Source organism: Eumetopias jubatus, unplaced genomic scaffold (assembly GCF_037043125.1).
Source record: "Eumetopias jubatus isolate StellerSeaLion01/CBP00866 unplaced genomic scaffold, mEumJub1_p1.0 scaffold_12, whole genome shotgun sequence".
NCBI lineage: Eukaryota > Metazoa > Chordata > Mammalia > Carnivora > Otariidae > Eumetopias > Eumetopias jubatus.
In genome coordinates, this window is record NW_028274818.1 from 15,642,846 (window position 1) to 15,657,722 (window position 14,877).

Here is a 14,877-nt window from a genome sequence, read left to right on the forward strand (position 1 = left end):
AAGCTTATTCAGGTTGTCAGGAGAATTTGATTCCTTGCAGTGCTAGTGCTGACATTTCTGTCCCCCAACTGGCTGTCAGCCAGGGGCTGCTCAGCTTGTAGAGTCTCTCACATGGCCCCCTCCACCTCCGGAGCAAGAAACTCTTGCATCAAATCCCCTTCATGCTTTGAATCTCTCTGACTTCTGCTACCAGCTGGAGAAAACTCTGCTTTTAAAGGGATTATAATTAGATTGGGCATACCAGGGTCAACTCTTTTTTCCATATAAGGTAAGGTAATCATGGGAGTGATATCCCATCATAGTCCCAGGTTCCACCCACACTCCAAGGGGAAGACTTTGTGCAGGGTTCAGAGGCAGAATCACACAAGTACTGAGCCCTGGTTTCCTGGTAAAACAGCAATAGTACTACCTTTGCACCCAGTGGGAGAATTAAATGTGATAATACATGTAAAAAACAGTGTGGTGCTCACAGCTCTTTTAGAACATAGCAAATGATCAACAAACATGTTCTGTTAATTGTAGAAATGATCAAATTATTGTTACATCATGTTAAAGATTCTAAATGCCAAGAATGCCCTTCAGACATGTCACTCAACTACATAGCTTATTTAATTTAGAAAATACTTGTTGAGCATCTACTATGTACAAGGTTAGAAGTTACATTCCTGCTTAAGACATTTTCATTTTTCCTCAAATCATTCTCAGTTCAGTTGCTTAGACAGAAATAGACACAACTAAATATAATGCTGTCCAGCAGGTGGTGAGTTCTCTGACAGATGTGAGAACAAAGGAAGAGGTAATCAGGAGGATAAAGTGTCACCAGAGAAAGTGACTTTTTTGCAGGCTTTCGAGTAGTTTCAGAACTGGGAATCAGGAAAGCCTAAGGACCAGGGCAGAATAGTCCATGGCACAGCACTGTCCATGGGGGTTTCATGAAAATTAAATAGGGCCTAGCTTGATATCACTGAGTGCCCTGGGTAGCTGGTCAGGAGCAGTGAAAGGCAAGGTGAGAGTCAAATTATCAAAGGTATTATAGGTATGTTGAGATGTTTGAACTTTGTTCTGAGGCAATGGAGGACCATTGAAGGATTTACAGTAATGATATAGCATGAACAAATCAGTGTTTTGGAAAATAAATAATTGAAGTAATGGCATTAGTCCAAAATAGTCACGGCTGAACCTACACAGCTGTTGTCTCCATTCGTAGGTGAAAAAGCAAGTGGGTTAGAACTTCAAATGCAAGAAGCTAATTGGACTTAGCAATACAGATGGCAAAGGATGAGCAAAAGAGGAGAGAAAAGCATTATGTTTATTTGTTAGCAGCTCTATTGTATTATATTTCTGTGCATTAGTCGGTGTAAAATCAAATCTACTTATTTTAAATCCTTTTAAATGGTGTTTAAATATTTCCTGATGACACAGTCTGCTGAAGTATTTACCCTTGGTGCAGATTTCCATTAACCTTATTGCAGACACTAAGCCTAAAATTGTATATTTTTAGGGTCCTTGATTATGGAGTAAAGCCCAGTGACACCATTATAAAACCACATCTGGATAAGCTTTAGTGTCATTGTCTTTCTACCCGATTTAGGAAACTCAGCAAACTATAGGAGAATACCACTATTAACAGACCCTATGTTCTCAGATTTTTAGGATGCCCTTTCTCTAAAAATAAAGCCAGAGAGGGATTAAAACTTTAAAGCCATAAGTGATATAAGGAAGTGCCCAGTACAGAGACATCAGTGATATTTGGGGAATTTAGTCATATTGGATATATAAGACCAATAAAGGAGTCAGAGATTAAATTCAAAGTAGTCTTTCCTCATATCTTACTTTTCTCAAATTTTTATTGTTTTCAGAGAGTCTATATGAATCTTCCAGTTCCCTAAAGGATAAAATTTGCCTCACATTTTTATAAATTACTTTCAAAATAGTATCTTTGTATCATAGATACAAACAATTGATGACCAGGAGAGATTAGGTTACTTCTAGTAAAGGAAAGATTCAATAATAAAACCAGAAAGACAATTTTTTTTTCATTCACCTAAGTACTTGATAGCTACCGTACACTGGAAATGTCTTGTATGATATATTGGATTTTACCCATGACAAAAGTTTGAATGCTGCAAAAGCAGCGATTATTATTCAATCTTGGTTTTACAAAGTAAATATACTTATGAATCCTGAGTCCCGAGTCTTTTAGCTGCAAGTGGTAGAAATCCAACAATTTCATCTTTGTTTCTGGAATGTGGGCTTTCTTCATGGACTGGAGAACACAATTAGCAGGAACTCTGAGTTCTTAGCCCACGGCTGGACAACCTCCTCAACTCCAGATTGAAAAACTTTGAGGAAGGAGGCTGATTGTTCCATTTTGGATCATATATCCATCTTTGGGGCCAGAAAGGCAGGATCTGGTTACTGGAAGAAGAGAAAGAAAAATATAGCCTCTGAAGAAATCATTATGAGCTAGAGCACCACTCCAAATGTTGACTGTTATAATTCCAAACTTTGGCTCATTTGTTAAATTTACAAATACTAGAATCTGCCAACAAAGCCTCACCTTACTTACAATATATTTTTTTCTCTTTGAATGTGTTTTATATATATGTATCCTAGGAAATCACCCAACTCTGTTGTCCACTGTGTTCTTCCTTTTGAGAATTTCCCTGAAATTTTATCTATTTTCTTAAAATTGAATCTCTGTTTTTGTTGATTTATTTTCTCCCATTGTTGAAACCCTCAAATCTGTCAGTGCATGGCTTCCTTTCCAAAATAAGAAATGAATGTTTAGAATATTCCTCTACCTTTTTTGTTTGGAGACCATTCATTCCTTAATTTTTTTTTTCTGAGTATATATTTAAATTCCAGTTAGTTAACATACAGTGTAACATTAGTTTCAGGTGTAGAATCTAGTGATTTATCACTTACATACAATACCCAGTGCTCATCACAATAAGTGCCCTCCTTCATTCCTTGTTTTTTATTATCTGCATCCGAATATCATTCCAGAGCCCTCCTAAAGCCATTAGTGAGGCATTGCACCCATGATATTATTTTTGTAGCTAAAGTCTAAGTAGCTAAAGTGCCTTATCTCCATTCATCTGTATTTATTCAAAATATATATTTAAAAATATCACCTACTATTTTTCCAGCACAAAAATAATTGCTGAAGATTGAATTATTAATTTTCTTATCTTTTGTTTCAGTCAGCTGCTTTAAATCTAGTGGGTGTATAACACTAATAAAAATAACCAAAAAATAGTAATAAGTAGTATTCCAAACATCTTGCTGACTTTTGCATTTTATTGTGCTTTGAGGTTATCCCAAAGTTACTGATTTTTCTGATCATATACACATATGTGCCAATAAAATAAAATAAAATGTAATAAAATAAAATATAAATGAAAAAGCCTAATAAACATCAATAAAAAACTAGTTAAACAAGTTATAGCTAATAACCAATAGGCACACTGGGTATATTACATGCTCATTTAATAGAATGAGCAGCTCTTTACTAATAAGGTAACATCTTCAAAGTATATCATAAAGTACTGGTGTAGAAAAGTATATTTTATAGTCCACTAACATTTGCATATTTGGTTATATACTTTGATTTCCTCTGGAGGAATGTGTAGTAATTGCTAAACTCCTAGAAGGAAACTGGATTAACTTGGGAACAAGGGTAAAGGGAGACTTGATTTTCATGTGAGCTGTTTTGTATCTTTTAGATTTTGTCCTGTACCTATATATTAATGTGTTATACGTTCAAAATTAAATACATTTTAAAAATGAAATTATTACAAAATAGTAAATTCTAAGTAGAAAAGAAAATTTAGAAAAAATAAAAATTGTCCACAATTTCACCCATCAGAGACGATCACTAATCACATTTTGACTTGTATATTCACCATCCTCTGATCTTTTTTTGTTGATGCACAGATATACACATACAGTTTGGGCCAGACTGTTTTAGTCTTTATAATATATAGTGATCATATTACCAAATTACTAAATTATTTTCTAAATCATGCTTTAAATGACTGCATAGTATTTTAAAATATTTCACGATATATTTAAGGAACTCATTATAATATTTGGATTATTTCTCATTTTTTTCTGTTATAAACAGTACTGCAGTTTTATGTGAGTGCATTTCTAGTTCCTTAAAATTCTCCAAATGTTTTTGTGTATTATTTAAAGGGATATATTCTTCTTCCTTTTTTCTAAATATTTTTAATATACATTAAAAATGCTTAACATTTGCATGGAAGCTATATTACAATTCTTATTTCCTATTTTTGTAATTTAGGTTTTTTTTTTACTTCATTTATGGTGGGGTTTTTTTTTGTATTTTATTTACTTATTTTAGAGGGAGAGAGACAGCATGAGCAGGAGGAGCAGAGGGAGAGGGAGAGAGAATCTCAAGCAAACTCCATACTTATTGTGGAGCCCAACATGGGGCTCAATCTCATGACCTTGAGATCATGACCTGAGCCCATACCAGGAGTTGGATGCTTGACTGACTGTGCCACCCAGGTGGCCCATTTATGGTGGCTTTTAAATGAAGTCATTTTGCTAAAACTTGTAGTCAAATCTAGAAATACATTCCTTCAGAGATTCTTCCTTAGATAGAAAAACTTAAGTAGATTTTTCTTACCCTCAAGAACAGATAAATATTTCCTGATTTTTTTTGCTTGGTGATAATTTTGTATTTGTAAAATATTTTCACATGTAACAGCTCCTATAAGTCTTTAAATGACCCAGTGATGTATAAAGATTAAACGACTTTATTTCCCATTTGGTAGATAAGGAGCTAGAGAATCAGAATTGACTTGCCTGGAATCATAAAGCTAGTTAATGGCACAGCTAGGATTAGAATTTTGTTACTCTGATAATTTTCTGAATCCCAAATCCCAAATCTCAACTAGATGAGTTTAAAAGAAAAGAACGATGGGGAAATGTCATTACATTATTAATAACATTCAGCAGTGTCAAAATATTAATACAACATTCATATCTTCATCACATTATCAATGTATTCTTAAAGACAACATGTCAATTAAAATGTCTCATTCAAATGTGAGGTTTAAGTTTTTAAAGTTTAAAGCAAGCCTGATTTTCAGTGGGAACTATCTCATATTGTACACTCATAAATGGAAGAGACAAATGCAGAAAATATAGGTCTGCGAGTGTAGCATTGATAGGAGAAGGGCGATTTCTTTAAAGTCAGTAATGAAAAGTTCTGCAATGTAAACTGTAATTTTTATGACTGTACCACTGCATGACCACATAGCATCCCTGTTTCAATTAACTATGGACATGAAAGAATAATCTCTCCTTTTAATCCACTCACAGCAATGGTAGTTCACTAGAGCTGCCATGACAAAATATCAGACTGGGTGGCTTAAATCACAGGAATTTATTTTCTCACAGTCCTGGAGGCTAGAAGTCCCAGATCAAGGTGTCAGCAGGTTTGGTTTCTCCTGAGGCCCCTCTCCTTGACTTGCAGATGGCTGCCTTCTGGCCATGTCCTCACATGTCTTTCCTCTCTTCACAGACATCCCTGGTGTCTTTGTGCATCCAACTTTCCTCTTCTTATAAGGACACTGGTCAAATTGGGTTAGGGCCCACACTCAGGGCTTCATTTTAACTTAATCCTCTCTTTAAAGACTCAATCGCCACATACAGCCACATTCTAAGATACCAGGGGTTACGGGTTCAGTGTATGAATTTTGTAGGGATACAATACAGCCCACAACAGTAGGTATATTTTACACTGATTTACAACTGTACAGCAAAGTAATAAAAATTAAACATTTATTTGTGCATTCATTCATTCATTTGTTCATTCCTTTTGGAAAATAAATCCTGAAGAATATTAGAACAAAATATTTTCAAGAATGCTCATTTGTGGTTCTTTCATTCATTCACTTATGCATTCGTCCATCCATTCATGCATCTTTCCTGGTTATTCTGAGGCTGGGACAATATAGTAGTGCTTGATTTAGGACCGTCCCCAGGTATGTAGACCTATGTAGTTTACAGTTTTCCTCTCCATGTTCCCACCACCTCTCATATCATTTAGCATACTTTATTAGAATTTCTGGTTGACTGAGTAGTCTCCCTCACTAGATTGAGTCCCATGGGGGCAGGAACTGTATCTTTCATCTTCTATCCTGAAGAAATGGAAGGGTATATGCATATAGTAGGAGAACAATAAAGATCGTTTCAGAATAAAGAGATGAAGGAATTTTTTCATTTATGTGAAAACTGTGTGTTATTATGTAGAGAACTTGCCAAAATGTCAAACTGGTATTCAAAGGGATGTTCAGAGACAGAGTAATTTATCTGAGACTGACAGCCAGACCTAAGTCGATTGGTATCAGAGAAGTGACATGTGTCTCAATGCTTGACATATATCGGGTAAATATTTGCATCCTATTTCTTGGTATTGTACACAGACTATTGCAAAGCTCATAACCACACAGCTGATACACAGTCCCTGAGAGGCACTATCCCACAGCTACAAATATGACTCTATTGATTATATTAAAGTAAAACAAAAGTCGATCAGCCATTTTAAACATGCCAAATAGTTATGTAATTAAATTCCATATAATCACAAGCAAAAGACTGGCACATATTTTCAAAATAAAGTTCTTGTTTTACTCTGGATGGAAAACTTCAGAGGAGTTAGTGAATGACTTAAGACTTAGATAAAGGCATCCTGCTTGCTTGACTAAAAATCTCATCCCTGTGTTTACTATATTTCCCAGTTGCATTCGAACCTCGAACGGGAGAAAAAAGAGTTTTGAGAACAAAAAAATCCAATAGAGTTTAGGAAAGTTTGTCTTCTATATCCCAAATTTTAAAGGCTATTTTGCAAAGATGATATTGTTGAATTGACCTCTGTATTTTTTTCCCACTGTGTTGTGGAAATGTCTACAAGTCCAGCAACTCCTAGGGATGTGCTAACAAATATGCAAGTATTTGAATATCTATTTCATGGAGGGAGATTAGAAAGTCACTTTCTGCCACTTCTGTAGTTCTATTATGCAAAAATCAAGAGGATGCAGGTCATAAATTCTATTAGGTTGGAACTCTGGGTGTTGAAAAGACTATATAGATAATTTTAAAAGATTTTCCCCCTCAGCTGAATCACTGCTATCAAGTTAAGCTTGGTTTTTAAAATATAAATCAAACTGAGGGTTCTAGAGGGGAGGGGGGTAGGGGGATGGGTTAGCCTGGTGATGGGTATTGAGGAGGGCACGTTCTGCATGGAGCACTGGGTGTTATGAACAAACAATGAATCATGGAACACTGCACCAAAAACTAATGATGTAATGTATGGTGATGAACATAACAATAAAAAAATTTTAAAAAATATATAAATCAAATAAATATTTTACATAACGCTATATACCTTTAGTATAACCTGAACTCCAACAAACTTTTGAGTAGACATTTCTAAAATTCAGCATCTATAGAATTCTTCCACTGAAAAAAATTTTATAAATGAAAGTCTGTCTTCCATTTTTGAAATTATTTTGTTTTAATGAGAGCTATAGTCAACTCTATCACTGTAAAGAAATATACTACTTTAAAAGATGTGCCTAAATAAAATTAGCTCATAAATAATTACATTAAGCAAACATTAATAAAAGTACTTAAGGAGCATTTCAGAGTATAATTAAGGAACTAAAAATCTTGTAAAATTACTACTATGAAAGGTCTAATAAAAGTTTTTATAATTTCAGTGACAGTGAGGCTATTCACCAAATTCAAAGAGACAGAGAGATGTTTGCTCTAAGACAAATTAAAGGGGTATATATGAATTTCTCTCTATCTGATGGGTATAGTAACATAAGTAAACAAATACCTAAGTTTGTGTTTTATCAATTCCTTCATGACTTATTTGTATATGTGATTTACTGTGAAATATGATAAAAAGTGAAGAGCCTGGAAATGTGAGCATTTGGGGGGCTAATAGTAAAACATTAATGTTAATTATTTTCAATTTTGTGTTTATAAGTATTTTGGTACAAACATTGTCATTATAATTTGTTGTTAATCAGTGAAACTTTATTTCTTCGTAAATTCTTCTCAAACCATTTACCATTTTATATTATGACTTATTAAAGCTATAGAAATTGAAGTGGTTTAGAATCATTAGTACCTCATAAATATCTTTACCAGATAAAACACAGGATCTCTGAAATTTGAAAAACATACCCCAGAGCAATGTGTAGTTCAAAAGAAAATATCTTGTATGCATCTTGTTATCTGCTGTATCACATATAAATCACATAGTAGATGCACATAGCGGATGCTCAGCAAATACTTGTGAGTGAATAAATAAAGAAATGACAAAAAAACTATATTTGCATATATTAAATCAAATATATATGCTTTCTTTCATAAGAAATTGAGTATATGTTTTGGACTTAGCTAAAAATATATATCCTAACTAAAAAAATATATCCTGGGTTTTACAGAATTTCATGGTAAACATTTTAAAAGTATATCATTCCCAGTATTTATGAGCGTTAATTAATAGGAATAACATCAAAATATAAAGAATCAGGCTCTGTTCTTTTTGATAATGGTTTAAAATTGTTGTCTCTTACCTGTGTGATAAACTCTTCTTTATGTTTTTACAGCTATTTATCTTATTTTATCTTCACAACAATTACAGGGAGAGATGTTACACATGATACAAATTCCTTTTAATGAGATGAAGAAACGGGGCCTGAAACTTCAGTGACTCAGTCATGTTTACACTAACCAAGACTCTATACTGAAACCCAGGTCTTTGGTGATTTCTTCTCTTCTTTCTCTTTTTTTTCCTTTCTCTATAGTGTCATCCAGTAGTATTTAAGGTTTTTGCCTGCCTGCTTTTGTCATGGGTCTTAGCTTTACACATTAGCAACCATATAAAAAAAAAAAAGGAAATTGATTATATGGTTATTAATCAAACTAAGATGCAGCTACTCCCCATTTTATCGGTGAAACCCATGATAACCATTTCATGTTGTGTGAGAGCCCCTTATCCCAGTGTTGGCAATTTTAAAGAGTTGGAAATGTGAGGAAAATGTTTGCTTTTCATTTTGTACTCTTTTGTACTCTACTAGCTTAATTTTTTACCATGTGCCTACATATAGTTACTCCCAAATCTAAAAAAAAAAACTAGTTTCGTTAAAAAATTGGGAGACTGCAAATCATTATATAAATAAGGACATAATCATGTTTATTAACATAATTTTTTTAAGATTTATTCATTTATTTTAGAGAAAGAGTGCATGAGCAGGAGGAGGGGCAGGGAAAGAGAGTGGGGAAGCAGACGCTCTGATGAAAGGGTAGCCTGTGGGGCTCAATCTCAGGACCCTGAAATCATGACCTGAGCTGAAACCAAGAGTCAAACGCTCAACTGACTGAGCCACGCAGGTGGCCCTAACATTATTTTTAATTAACAAACACATAACACTATTCTCTATTAGGCATTGTTCTAAATGATTTACATCTAAATGTAACATTCATGTGTACTTCTGCTGTGTTAGGTAGAGCCAGGGAGTTCTGAATTCCAATATATTGTCTTGCATCTGTATCATTATATTTACTAACTTGTGTAAAATATGGTTAACGTATGTACCTATCTGTCTATCCGTCTGTCTATCTCACTACTCAAATGAAGTTTTGTTATTTTCTCTCCTCAAGGTCAATGACTATATCTTACTCTAGTTTCTTTTGTTTTTTTTTTCAGTTTTTGTTTGGTTTTTATTTGTTTTGAACAGTCTTTGAAAGGAAATGGAGAAAGTGTTGGTTTCGGGTTATATAAAAAGACAAAATAGATCCAGTTTCCCTGTCTCTATCACCTGTAAAGTATACCAATTTTCACTTTCCTCTCCTGAATCCATGCCTTAAAGAAGTCCATGTCCATCTAAGAAACATACAGAGTCATGGGGCAAGTGGGTGGCTCAGTCGGTTAAGTGTCAGACTCTTGATTTTGGCTCAGGTCATGATCTCAGGGTCATGGGATGGAGCCCCACATCTGGCTCTGTGCTCAGTGTGGAGTCTGCTTGTCCCTCTCTGTCTGCTCCTCCTCCTGCCCCCACACTCTCTTGCTCTCTCAAATTAATAAAATCTTAAAAAAAGAGAAGAGAAACATGCAGAGTCCCCAAGTATAAGGTTTGATGCAGTGAGCAGCCATTGATTATACCCTGAAGTGGATATAGATTAAAGAATGATGGATGGATGGATGGATGGATGGATGGATGGATGGATGGATGAAGAATGGACATAAATATATTTATGTCATATTTTCCCAGATCTCATATATCTGAATATATAATAAGTCTCATTAGCTCTAACACTCATATTTTACTTGCTCATCACTCTTACCTGCTAGTAGATGATCTCTGCCTTCTGCAAACTAATCCTCATGCATTTCTGGGGAATCATGTGGGTTTTCTCACATGCACTTAGGATCAAGCCTGACACCAGTTGTCCAAGTGTCACAGTAACTCATATCCATGGCCTTGCTCTGGATAAACACCATCATCTCTGAGCATCAGAAGCAAATGTTCCCAAATCTTACCCAGCTTATAACACAAACAGGCTTCTGGCAGGCCATCTCATGAGTTGTCCTGAAATTCACAGATATATCTGAATCAAGAGTACACCCAAATTGTTCCTTCCTTCCATGACTGCCAAACTTGCTCCTTGTGCCAGGAATGCTGGTTTCCAGTTCTCATGCAAAGTAGACTGGCCACACACTCTGTCAGACATACCCAGAGAAATCTACATAGGTTACACTCAAGATGAGGTCACAGCAACATCTAGACTAGTGTTTGTCCAAGCAAATGGACACCATAGCCCAGCCAGGTTGATACATAAAATTAACCATCACAGACATATTACTTTATTTAAAATCATCAGTAAAATATTATTTCAGAAATAAAAAGTTAGACACATATCATAGTGTCAACACTTATAATCCAAGTGTTTTTCCTGGAGGAATGTCAACAGATCTTTCTTTGAAAATTACTGTTTTAAAAGAGAAAAGCCTATCATTTTATGGAAATGGCTCAAGGGTAGACAATTCAGTAAGTCTTATATTGGGTCAAAATGCTTCTAGCTGTGACACTGAAGGCTTCTCTAGCTTCTATAAACACAGTGGTTGCTTATGATGCATTGCATTTTCACAGGTTGATGTAAAAGCATAATTTTAATAGGATATTTATTTATACCCTAACATTATAATTTAAGTTCTGAGAATCCATTGTGTTCATTTTACACATTTTCTTCTTATATGCAGGAACAATTTTCTCAGCATATCATTCCAAATTAAATTGCAAGGGCATTTTATGATGAATTAAACAGGTGATCCTCTCCCAGCCTCTGTAATGATTAGAGCAAATATCCAAGAAGTAAACAGTTTTATCACAATATCACTTCTCTCATACTGATTACTTCTCTTATATCACACACAGTGTCCAGTACAGGGGTAAGTTAGAAAAGCATTAAATTAATATTTAAGAATTGATGATGGGTCTTCAGTGAAAACCATTCTTAGGCAAACCTTTACTACGCTAGTAGTGCCGGGTGTGAACTGGGTGGAGTCCCCTTTGTGAAATAATGGTCTGGCTATGGGCACCTCCAACCTAAATCCTGCACTGCTTTCGGAGTGAACTCAGGTGGCTTCTGATCCTCATACAGGGTCTTACACAGCTGATCTCTTTGAGCTGGAATTTTGTTCTCTGTACATTGGGAATAACAGTACTTGTTTCACAGTTATTTTGAGACTTAAAATAAATGAGAGATTATAAAACATATTTAACAGGGCCTGCCAAACAGTATGTAGTCAGTGTTATAGCCATTGTTGTTACTGAATTAACAACATCTTACCTTCAATATCATATTTTTGGGGAGCGTGGGTTCATAAATTTATTCTTTTCATGCTACAGATAGCTGGACACTTCTATGATTCTCATTATGTCTCATTAACCTCTGTTGTTTAAGAGTAGGTCATATGAGTAGAATATTGTCTTGCAATATATTAACAGATTCCTAAGATTATTAAAGAATATGAGAGTAACAAATGTTCACCTAAGTCTGGGAGGAAATCCCCCAGTTTTGCAAGAAATATTTAGGTAAGTCATATGACTCAAATTTCTTTAGATAATATTCCTGGAAATTTATCTCAATTCTCTCCTCTTTGGTTTGTGAGTGGAAAGCATTTATGAAAATTGGAAGCCTATAACTGACTCCCTAATTCTATATCTCTTCTTTTCCAGAGGCAAGGTAGAGGAGTGGGTGGGAAGTTAGTGTGTGTGTGTGTGTGTGTGTGTGTGTGTGTGTGTGTGTGTGTGTGTAAGGGGAGAAAGAGAAGGAGAGACAGAGAGAGACACACACAGAAAGAGAGAGAGAGAGAGGAGAGAGAGCACTGCTCTAGGGTTGTATTATAAAAGTAACCAAGAAAAACAACCTTGGGCTCAATATACTATACTGCATTACAAATCAGGTATTAGAGACGCTCAGAAAACCAGACTGGAAGACAGCTGGATCAGAATGCTGTCAGCCTAAGGAGGTTTGCATGGAAGCCTTTTGTTCTAACCAGCCAAAGAAGAAAAGAGGAAAATGAGGAAGCATCTTCCCTCATTATCACAACTGACAGTAATGGTTCCTTTTTTTTTTTTTTCCCCCAAACTAGTGACTGACAACTCCCAGCAGGCTGGGCTCCCCTACTGCATGCTGCTATCTTGATGGAGGGACAGGGTTTTTTTCTTACCACTGGTTTTCTTATCACAATGAAGTTTTTACTATTCAACCATCAGGAGGGTCCCAAGTACTAGAAGTCATAGGGGATGTCTATAAGAATGTGCATCCTTGTTCTCAAAGAACTTACAACACCATGAATATTTATGACTCATATGAGGATGCTCATGAGGGAGATTTGTTAAGAAGGCAGCTACATAGGGTACATAAAGTGCACACATGAAGGAGAGTCAGGAGATGCTCCATGTCTAATACAAACTTTGGACAAGGTTTGATGAAAGGGAGAGCTGTGGATTTCTCAGATGAGGTAGAAGATATTATAAGCACAAGTAGAAAATTTGTTGAGTAATGTCATTTGGGTGCGGTTATATCTAAGTGATTCCAGTCTTGCAAATTAATTTGAAAGCACAGGATGGGATGTTAGTGGTGGTTCATTGCTCACCTGGCCCAAGAGAAGCATGTTGCAAGTTTCGGCTTCTATGAAGAGCAAAAGAGCAATGATGTTCAGGCTAAAGAAAGCCTCCGTTTTTATTAATTATAAGGTCAGAATCTGATTTTCTGGAATCAAAAGGCTGAGCAAGCAATCGTGAAGCAAGGGCTACACAGTGGCAGAAATGAATGCAACCTGACATTCCACGTGCATTGTGGCATAGCTCATTGCTTTCCAGGCATCTATGGAAAACACACCACCTCTCAGGTCTGCCGGCTAAGACGTGTTCTCACTGAACCATAACCTAGCAGTGGTTCTCAAGTTGGAATACCAAATGACAGGAGATGTGGTCAGGAGTTACCTAGACTGTTCCAGCATTTTTAAACATCCTGGTGATGATTTGTGGGAAGGATGCATAGACAGGAGAAAAGAAAATCAGGAAGAAGCTGTATTTTTCATTTACAAAATGATACTGAGAGATTGTCAGAAAAGCAACTAGATAACATACATTAGAACTCAAGAAGCAACAACTGCGTTTTAATTTTCTAATGGGAGAAACCAATAAGGTATAAATTCCTCAGTTTACACCAGGAGTTAAAAGAAAATCATTGCCTACTTATTGGTTCATTTTGTAAATTGAGATCAATGAAATTCTCTGAACAACAGCATGAAATCAATCGTAAAATAGCATATAATTCATGGCCGGTATTGTAAATTATACTTTGCTTGACAGTAATCGGTGAGGTTTCCATGTGCTGGGATGCATTTCCGTGTAACACGTCTCAGGATGATGCCTGTGGATCCATTTCTAATGCATATTAGAGTGATCTGTTTTTCCCTGTCTACAACTCTCCGTGTTTGATCTTATGCAAATGATGCAATCAAGCAAATGGAAAACAAGATGTTGTTGCTAAGGGGCTCTGACAAACAGTGGCCTTATGTTTTCAGGGTTCGCCCACCCTCCATTGCCCCGACTCAGATTTGTGTACATACCTGCAGTTGTTTGAATCCATTGATCCATTACATTGCCCTTGAAGGGCCTAATCACATCTGTAGAGACGGATTATCAAATCAGTTGCAGTTAGGCAGGGAAGAGAGAGTTATCATGATGGTCCTCTTTGCTTTACATTGTAAATTGGTGGCTTTGTTGTTTATGCTCATTCCCAAAGAATGCCTTAGTCCTGCCTACCGGGTAACTCTCTTTTTCACTTTCTAAAACTGACTCTGGTGTCATTCTGTTGGTTCCTTTTCAGACACATACTACTCTTTTTTCCCCCCACCTGATGCTGCCTCCCCTTTTCTTACCATAATTTTTTCCCTTTTTGCTCACATCTCCTCTTGTTTCATCAAGGATTTCCCAGTCAGGCCACCTGTGCAGCTTCCTCTCCCATGTATCATGTTAGATACTATCCCCTTTTTTTCATGCCTCATTATTCAAAGGACACTAGTGACACTTCATCTCCTTATGGAAATACATTGAGAATAATCCACTTCAGGGTGGGCAGTATAGGCATAAAAATGACTTGGAAGTCAAAAAAGCTATTTAATCAGTCTGGCTTTCTTTGCACTATTGAGTTTATAGGTTTTTAAATTCTCAGAATCAAAAGGAAATCCTCAATTCCTATTGTAGCAAAGGCACACTGAACAAATCAGATTTCTCAAACTAGAAACGT

General features: G+C 35.8%; 1 protein-coding gene across 1 annotated transcript in view; it reads left to right on the forward strand.

Moving 5' to 3' along the window:
• The window catches only part of USH2A (usherin), a 716,035-nt gene that overhangs the window by 331,485 nt on the left and 369,673 nt on the right, over positions 1-14,877 (forward strand). The gene's annotated exons all lie outside the window — the stretch shown is intronic.